The 9,144-nt window shown below is 48.1% G+C and overlaps 1 pseudogene across 1 annotated transcript; it reads right to left on the reverse strand.

Moving 5' to 3' along the window:
* Positions 1-194: 194 nt before the first annotated feature.
* Positions 195-3,463, reverse strand: LOC146544545 (uncharacterized; annotated as a pseudogene). The gene is made up of 3 exons (XR_014883261.1): positions 2,829-3,463; positions 2,449-2,541; positions 195-1,254 (listed from the first exon to the last, which is right to left on the reverse strand). The product of XR_014883261.1 is annotated as an uncharacterized LOC146544545 (transcript).
* Between the last annotated feature and the right edge of the window lie 5,681 nt (positions 3,464-9,144).

Genomic DNA, 9,144 nt, shown 5'->3' on the forward strand with positions numbered 1-9,144 from the left:
ACAGACGAAGCCACTGTGCTCCTAAGCCTCCATCTCTTGTCTCCTAAGTAACAAATTTGCTGGGGCAGGAATCTTCATTTCCTGGGCTCTCTTAGCAAAAAGCCATTTCTTCTTTTAAAATTAAAAAGAAAAACAAGTGATACTGTTCCAGTAGCAAATTCTCTATTATGAAAGGCTTTGGACAAAACGTGGATGTCGAGGAACAGCTCTAACTTAAAACCTTGATCTGTGGAGACAATTTAAATCAGCAACATGAATTAATTTTCTCTATGCTTACAGAGGAGATTTCAGTTGCACAAACAAGGAGAGAATTTCTACCACAGTCAGACACTCAGTTCTTCCTATATTGTTTGGAGTGGAAGCTGATTGTGGAATTTTGTTTTTGTAACATTAGTGGGATAGCATGTTACGTTATGAGTCTCTCTGCCACCTATGTCAATAATGAATTCAACTAAACTACACAGTGAAAGAGGTGAAAGTTACATCTTGCTTGTAGGGAAGAATTTGGAATTGACAGAATGGGGCATTAGAACTGAGTATTGAAAGGACTGGTTTATTGGTCATCTCATGGAAGGCTCAGCTGTCCAGCACAGCGGTGCCTTTTCCCCAGCGGCACGGAGCTGCCCGGCTTCTTAGGGTCAGCAGTGTCCCCGCGGTCTGGGTGTGTGCCAGCAGTGTGGGGCAGGAGCACAGGTCAGGGCGCGGGAGGTGTGCAGTGCTGGTGGGCAGCACAGGAGGAGCAGCCAAATGCCCGCGCTGCATCAGGGCAGCTGTGTGTGTTGCTGCTGGGATCCGTGCGGTGCTTGAGGAGGACGCCTGTGTGCCTTCTGCTGAGCAGCGACGCAGCACTGCTTGCTTACGCTGAGCTTGGTCCTGCAAGTGATCGGCCTGCAAGTGCCTGTTTATACCTTCAGGTCTGTCGGTGTAGAATGTGATAAAATCTTCTGAATCTAATGCCAGTGAGGAGGAAAATATGGAAAAGATTTTTAGGAGTGGTCCTTCAGCATTCCCTGTGTCCTGGATGTGCAATGGCTGTGTGAGGGCAAGAGGCAGAGAGCCCATTCCCCTGGAGGAGCGGGCTGTGCTCTGTGGTGTGAGGCTGCAGGAACCTGTGCAGGGTGTCAGGGTGCGACTTACTTTGGCAGTGCACGATGGTGATGGTTACGGCAGTGAGGAGCAGGAGGCCGGTGCCAGCCACTCGAACACAGAGGAAAACATCACAGATGGAATTCAGTGTCTTCTCATTGCTTGTTCCTGCCTATTCCGGTGCTTAACAATCCTTTCTGTAGAGAAGCTTTTCCTGATATCCAACCTAAACTTCCCCTGGCCAACTTGAGGACATTTCCCCTTGTCCTGTCACCTGTCACCAGTGAGAAGAGACCAGCCCCACTCTCGCTGCAATCACCTTTCAGGTATTTGAAGAGAACAATAAGGTCTCCCCTCAGCCTCCTTTTCCCTATACTATATAGCCCCAGTTCCTTCAGTCTCTCCTCATAGGCCGTATTCTCCAAGCTGTTCACAAGCATTGTTGACCTTCTTTGGACCTGCTCCAGCACCTCCATGTCCTTTCTGTACTGAGGTGCCCAAAACTAAACACAGTACTTGAGCTGTGGCCTCACCAATGCCGAGTACAGAGCAGGATGACTTCCCTAGTCCTGCTCACCGCTCCATTCTTGATACAAGCCAGGATGCCATTATCCTTCCTGGCCACCTGGGCACCCTGCTGGCTCGTATTCAGCTGACTGTCTACCAGTACACCAAGGTCCCTTTCCATCAGGCAGCTTTCCAGCCACTCTTCCCCAAGCCTGTAGGGTTGCCTGAGGTTATTGTGACCAAAATGCAGCATCCAGAACACAATCCTATTGAAAGACCAATGGTTTACCTTGGCTCATTTATCCAGTCTATCCAGGTCCCTCTGTAGTGCCTCAAACTACTGAGCGTGCACTCAATCCCCTCATCAAGATGATTGATAAAGATGTTAAATAGGATTGGCCCTTGGACCGAGCACATGGGGACACATCTCGTGACCGGCTACGAAGTGGATTTAACTCCATTGACCATAACACTTTGGGCGCTGCCATCCAGCCAGTGTTTCACACAGCAGAGCACATGTCCATCCGTACCATGGGCAGCCAGCTTTTCCACGAGGATGTTGTGGGGGACATTGTCAAAGGCTTTACAGTAGTCCGGGTAGACCACATCGACAGCCCTACCTTCACGCACTAAGCGGATCCCCTTGTCATAGAATGAAATCAGGTTTGTCAAACAGGATTTACCATTCATGATCCCATGCTAACTGGGCCCCATCCCCTAGTTGACCTTTCATTGGTCCCTGATGGCTCCTGAGAGCAATTTCTCCCCACATCAGTCAGAGCAGGTCTTAATTTAGGCTCTTGAGAGGAAAGCAGCACTGCTGGCAGAGCCCCTGCCTCCCTGCAGCTGGGTTACCTGGACCAGGGCTGTGCAGAGAGATGTCCTTCTTGGTGACCTGGCTGCTCTGGGTGTTGGCAGTGAGTACGGTGGGTGAAGCCCTTGATGTGACTGCAAGGAAGAAGTGGGTGGATACATGGAGTTAAAACAGACGAGCTTTTGTTCAACCTTTCCAGGACATGGGGGAAATTTGTAGAGCCTTTGTCTTTGCGCAGGGCCATTAGCACAAGCGGAGCAGGAGGGCAGGGAGAGCCTCTACAAAAAGGAAGAGCAGTGCCTGTGTGATGAGACGGCTGGGCAAAGAAGCAGGGATGTGGGGAGCGTGGGCAATGGGCCGGATTGAGAGGGCACAGGCAGGGGTGGTGGGTGTAAGCGAGGTGGGTGAAGCTGTTGCTGACCTGGGAAGAAGGCGGGTCGTCCAGAGCTGAAGTACAGCCCTGGGCTGACGAAGTTGATGCAGAAATAGATTCCCTCGTCTTCTTCCCTGAAGGACTTCAATACCAGCCTAGAGGTGTTCTCTCTCCATGATGCCTCAAAGCTCAGGGATGTTCTCTCACCCCCATTAAATGTGGTGGTGTTTGAATTGTAATTAGAGAGAATTAAGTGAAGTTTCCCATCCTTATCCAGGCGGATCCAGGATACTTTCCAGGAGGTTTTGTTTCTCCAGCAGTCCAGCTCCAGCCGCTGTCCCTCCTGGGGCTGTATGATTCTCCTGTTGGGGAACCTGACCACGAATGCATCCCTCTGTCCCTGGGCACCATTGCAGCCTGTGGGCAGAAGTCAGCCATGTCCCCTCTGGTGCTGCTCAGGAAGAGCTCCTGGAGCCTTTGGGCAGGGCTCTTCCCCACTGGTACCATGCATGGCAGGCAGGCAGCCGGGCTGTGAGGGTGAATGTGGAGGGAGGGACTTGATGTCAGCACACTTGGGTGCTGTGCTGGAGTCCCTGGGACTCAGCGTTGAGAGCTTTGGGCTCTCGAGATGGATGCTGCCCTTCAGAGCAGCCCTTCAGCTGCCTGCTCGGGGCTGCTGCCATTTCCCAGCTTGTCTGCCTGCTGATTCAACACTAACAACTGCTACATGCCTCCTCTCTTCCCTTTCCAATTCCCTCCGGCAACACCTGTCTGAGCAGGCTCTGTTCCTGCTGTGTATCACACTGCAGTACCACCTCTCCAGTTTCCCTGCGCAGTCACTGAGCAGCCCTGAATTCCATCCTTCCCGCTTCCATACTCACAGAGCCCCAGGCTGAGCAGGAGGAGCAGAGCAGGAGACCCGGCCATCGTCCTCGGGGCGGTGCAGCGGAGCGCGGGTGATGTTTCTCACTGAACTTTGGAGGCAGCGTAATTTATAGGAGAGGATGTGATGTCATCAGGACCCTCTTCTGTGAAGAGGTGGCATTCAGAAAAGAATGATTTCTGCAGCACTTCAGTTGTTGATCTAGAACTTGAGCTTGTTTATCAGAATAGAGTTGTTTTTAATGATGCCAAATGGCATTTGCTATGATGACTTCATTTGAGTCTCTGACTGACAGTGTTCATGCTTAAAATCAAATCAGCCGCCACAAACTGCTGTCTCTCAGCCATTTGGAGCACTCTCATCATGTCCATATTTGCAGATAGCAAGAACAAGTCCCATGCCATTGTTGTGGACTGCAAGTTGTATTTTATGCAGTGGATTTTATTTTAGTGTATGTTATTCTATTGTATTTATTAAATGATCCATGTGCACTTCTCATCTCAGGGCTTCCATGCATTGCTGATATGTAGCCGTGCTTCAGCTCAGCTGCTCTCCACGTTTCTTCTTTATACTTTCTGTGCAGAAGCTGCTGTGTGCAGGGCAGGAGGTCTGTGATGTGGTAGCCATCACTACGGCCCCATGTCCCAGACTCAGGCACACTTTTTTTTTTTCTAATTTAAATTCTTGTGTTTTTGTTCTACAACCACAGGGACTTCCGCCCTGCCAAGAAGTGCCTCAATGCTGAGGGCCCCTGCTGCTGCCTGCAGGTGACCACTCACACATTGGTAAGTGCTGGGTTTCCTGCAGCTTTGCACACACAGTACTGATAGTTTCCCTGGGCTGTTGTTATTTGTGTCTTCTGTTGTTATTTCCTGGCTGTACAGTTATCTGTGATGTGTTGTTGTATTGCTCTGTTACAAATATGCCCCCTGTTCCTGGATGCCATCTGGCCCCGCTGTCAGATGAAAGTGCTGTTTGGTGAGAAATTGGGCCAAAATTGTCTGGTTATGCCTGGGCTCATTTCATTGGGCCTGAAAGCATTTGGGTGAGTAAGGAAAGCTGCTGTGAAGCCTGTAGGGTGGGGTAACTAAGGTCAGCCAAGGGTAAATTGTGAAGTTTCAGATCCACTTATCCAAAGTTGTGCTGAGTCCTCACCTGCCGAGCAGAGACCATCAGCAGCACTGATAGTGCAACTGAGAGAGTTGGAAAAGAGAAGAGCTCTCAGGTTTGGAAATTCTTCGTGCCATTAGACATCACAATTTATTATTAGTAAAGGCTGTGGTGAAATTGATTTTTATTTATTTATGTTAAACAATTAATCAGTGATGTTTAGCTGTGGAGAGTGCAGACAAAATCCTGGACGAATAGGGGAGTCTGACAGGTTTTAGACTGGGCTCAGGAGGTTGTGAGATTGAGATGAATGATCTCACTCTTTGCAGAGGGGAATTCAGTTGGAAAAGCTGGGAGAGATTTCGTACCATGGATCCCTGCTCAGGCAGGCATGTATATTTCATAATAGTTGTGAGTGGATTTCTTTTACTTTGAACATTAGTGCTGTTGATTGTAGCATTCAGTCCTGTTCAGTCCCTCTGTCCCTGTGAGAACTGTGAATGAATCTAAGGAACACACTGAGAGCATTGAGAATTAGATGTGTTTAATGAGAATACTTGAGAAGTGAGAGGGAGGTTGGGGTATGAGAGCTGAGTTTTGGGTGTGATTGAAGCGTAGGCAGAGAAGGTTCAGCCAAATGCCCACGCTCTTCTGTGAAGAGTCTGTGTTCAGCCTCTGAGGTGAAACAGAGTGAGGAAAGATCTCTGCGTCACTTCATTTGTGATCCAGAAGTGGGTCTCACTTATTGTTATAGCAATGTTTTCAATGATGCTTCCAGAATTTTGCAGCAATGTCTTGAGCTGAGATTCAGGCTTTTAGTGGTCCTTTTGGAAGTCTGTTCTGTTGCCACCTACTGCTATCTCCTAGATTTTTTGGTTGCTTGGATCATGACCAGAGCTACAGGAAACCGGGTCAAGTCCTCGTCAATGCACATGGACTGCAAGTTGTATTTTATTTTTTTATATATATATATATTTTTTGTATATTATTTTATTTTTTCTGTTCTGTTTAGAGTTTGATCCATGTGCATTTTTCATCTCAGAGTCCATACGTTGTGAGCATGTAGCTGAGTTCCATATGTTAGTTGTTCTCTGCAACTGTTCTTTGTAATTTCTATGCAGAAGCTGCTGTGCGCAAGGCAGGAGGTCTCTGGTGTGATACCCATGAAGAAAGCCTTATGCCCCAGTGCCATACAGATTATTTTTTTACTTTCATTTTTTTACGTCTCGTGACTTTCTTCTGCAACCATGAGGACTTCCGATCTGCCAAATAACCCTTGTGTGCTTCTACATTCAGGGCCCTGCCAGGGCTGCTGCCTCTCGTTGACCACTCACACGTTGGTAGTGGTTTTGGACTTCCTGCAGCTGTGCTCATGAATTAGTGACTGTTTCCCTATCCTGGTGTTATTTGCTTCTTCTTGGGTATTTCCTGGTTATCCTGTTTGTTTGTTATTTTTTCTTCCTTTTCACTTAGGAGTTTTTCTATGACTCCATGGGTGTGCAACAATCTGTCTTGCCTGGGCAGCATTGAGTCATGAGGAGCAGTGTTAGGCACCAGCACAGCTGACCGCTGTCATTGTTGCCACTGCTGAAATTCTCCTCCCAGAACCTCACTGTGCTCACACCCACTGTTTGGTCTCCAGAAACATCCGACAAACATCATTGAGTGTGAGTGGGTGCCATTTGTTCTGCACGGATGAATTCAGTGCTCATTTCTGTGTTGGAAGCTGTTTTGTCTGACTGCCCCTCTGCTGCTGTCTGTCACGTGGCAACAAAACGTGATGGAAAACTGGAGGGAAGGTTCTGCTTCTACAGCCATGCCACCAACATCTGCCTTTGAACATATGGGCCAGCTGAATGAAATGGGACACGTTACTTTCAGAGCAGTCCTTTCTAAATAGACTATATCCTTAACATGTAAATAATATCCTTAATATGTAAATAAGAAATCAATTTCATTTTCAATGTCTTTATTAAAATGTTAAAAATATGTGCAAAAAGAATGATAAAGAGAATTCTGATGAAATTTTACTCTTCCTGTACTTCATCCTTGACTACCCACATTGTTCCCAAATGTGGATAGTGCCAAAACCTGATGTCACGAATACGGTGTGGATGTGAAGCTGATGATGCTTTTGTCCATCCTGCCCTCTGTTCTTACATTCCTGTACGAAACCGCAGAGCACCGCTGCCCACTGTTGGCAGTTGACAAGGCCGCGTTCAGCCAATGGCTCCAAATGCAAAGAGTTGTTTGCCATCCCCGGAGCCGGCCCTGTCCCACGCCCTGCTCTCACTGCACACACTGAACAGTAGGGCTGTGCGGCTGTGAGCGATGGCTGCACGGCTGGGGCGCAGCCGCCGCCATGATGGCGCGAGGCAGGGGGCGGCCGTGGGAGGGCTGGGCGGGGGAGCGTCTGGCCTGCGGGGTGGGCATGCCTGTATGGCTCCTGTGCCAGCGTTGCTGTTGTTCTGGGAGCCAGAAAACGGGCACTGCTGAGTGATGGAAGTGCTGTTTTGTGAGAAAGTGAGCCGAAGCGACCTGGGAACTGGGCTCATTTCTTTGGGCCTCACAGCACTTTGGTGAGTGAGGGAAGCTGGAGTGAAGCCTGCTGAGCTCTGAGAGGCTTGTGGTGGTACGAGGCTGTGAGCCTGGTGACGCCTGCATGAGCTAGAGCAGAGCTTAACAAAACCAACAGAGAATCTGTTGGATCTATCAAATACCACTGCAAGCATCTATGTCTTGAAATCCCATCAAGGAAATGCGAATAGTTCGTCTGCCATTGAGACATCTGAGCTGTGCTGTTTGTGTGGGCTCCTCCTGGTGTCAGTTTATTCTCCTCAAGCTAAGCTGAATCCACTATGCCTTTGCAGTGTATCTTGGGACTGGATTCTCACCCTGCCGTGGAGCACGGTAGCCTACCCACAGCACCTCATGTTCAGAGATGTGTTAGGAGAACCTCTGCAAGTGGCGAACAGGGTAAGCCATGAAGAGCACTTGTCTTTCTTAGAAGGGACATCTTACTTCCTTCCTCTGCCCTACTGACAGTGTTATTTCACTATGAAATAATCCCAGATACCAAACAGGAACTGAGATGTTTGCCTCCTAAGTACAGAAGTGTTCCTGCGACTCACCAATGGAGTTCTTTCCACATGAGGCCACCGCTTCCTGTGTTGTGTTCAGAACTGGGTGCCATGTCACTGTTCAGAGGACTCCTTTTCCTCTTCATATTCAGGTTTTGATTTGTTGGATATATTTGTGAGTCCCTCCTACACCAGATACATCCCGCCCCGGCCTCTTCTGATGTGAATTGTGAGTGCCATGCAGGACGAGGGCAATGTTGCTGAGTCGTAGGGGCTGCTTTTGGGGGAATCGCTCCTTTCTGCTGCCTTTAAGAATCTGTCAGTGAATATTTGACTTTAAGGCAAGATGAAATCATGTTGTCAGTGGAGAGAGGACAGTAAGGGAGCTGTCATGCATCCCTTCCTAGCAGGAAAACACTCTACTGGCCAGAGAGGGACCCAGGCAAGTTTAGCTCTACCGGAGACATCTGTGTGTGATCAGATGAAGCCACTGTACTCCTGAGTCTCCATCTTTCATCTCCTAAGTAACAAATTAACTGGGGCAGGGTTCTTCATTTCCTGGGTTCTGTGTTTATATCTCTTAGCACAAAGCAGTTTCTCCTTTCTGTAAAATCGTAAGATTTACCAAGGTTGGAGGAGAGCTCGAGGATCATCCAATTCAACCGTTCCACTATCACCAATATTCTCACTAAACCACCTCCCTCAATACAACATCTGAACCTTTCTTGAATGCCTCCAGTTTCAGTGGCTCCACCACTTCCCTGGGCAGCCTGTTCCTGTCCCTTTCCACTCTCTCGGTGAAGCAGTATTTCCTAATGTCTAACCTGAATCTTCCCTGGCAGTCCTTCTAGTCCTAGTAACAAATATGAACAAATAAGACTGTCCCAGTGGCAGTTACTTTATTCTGAAAAGCTTCAGACAGTAGAAGGACCTCCAGGGGAATATTTACTCCAAAACCTTCACCTGTGAAGGCAATGTAGATCAGCAGCATGGATGACTTTTCTCTATGCCTGCTGAGGAGACTGGAGTTGCACAAGCTAGGAGAGAGTTTCTGTCATGGACCCAAGTCAGACACTCATTTCTTCCAACACGACTTGGAGTGGGACTTCATTGTGGAATTTTGGTTTTGTCAACATTAGTGGGAAAGCATGTTACGTTATAAATCTCTCTGTCACCTATGTCAATATTGAATTAAACTAAATTCCACAATGATAGAAGTAGAAGTTATATCTAACTTGTAGGGAAGACTTCGGAATTGACAGAATGAGGCATTAGAACTGAGTGTTGATAT

Source organism: Meleagris gallopavo, chromosome 4 (assembly GCF_905368555.1).
Source record: "Meleagris gallopavo chromosome 4, MGAL_WU_HG_1.1, whole genome shotgun sequence".
NCBI classification, from domain to species: Eukaryota; Metazoa; Chordata; class Aves; order Galliformes; family Phasianidae; genus Meleagris; species Meleagris gallopavo.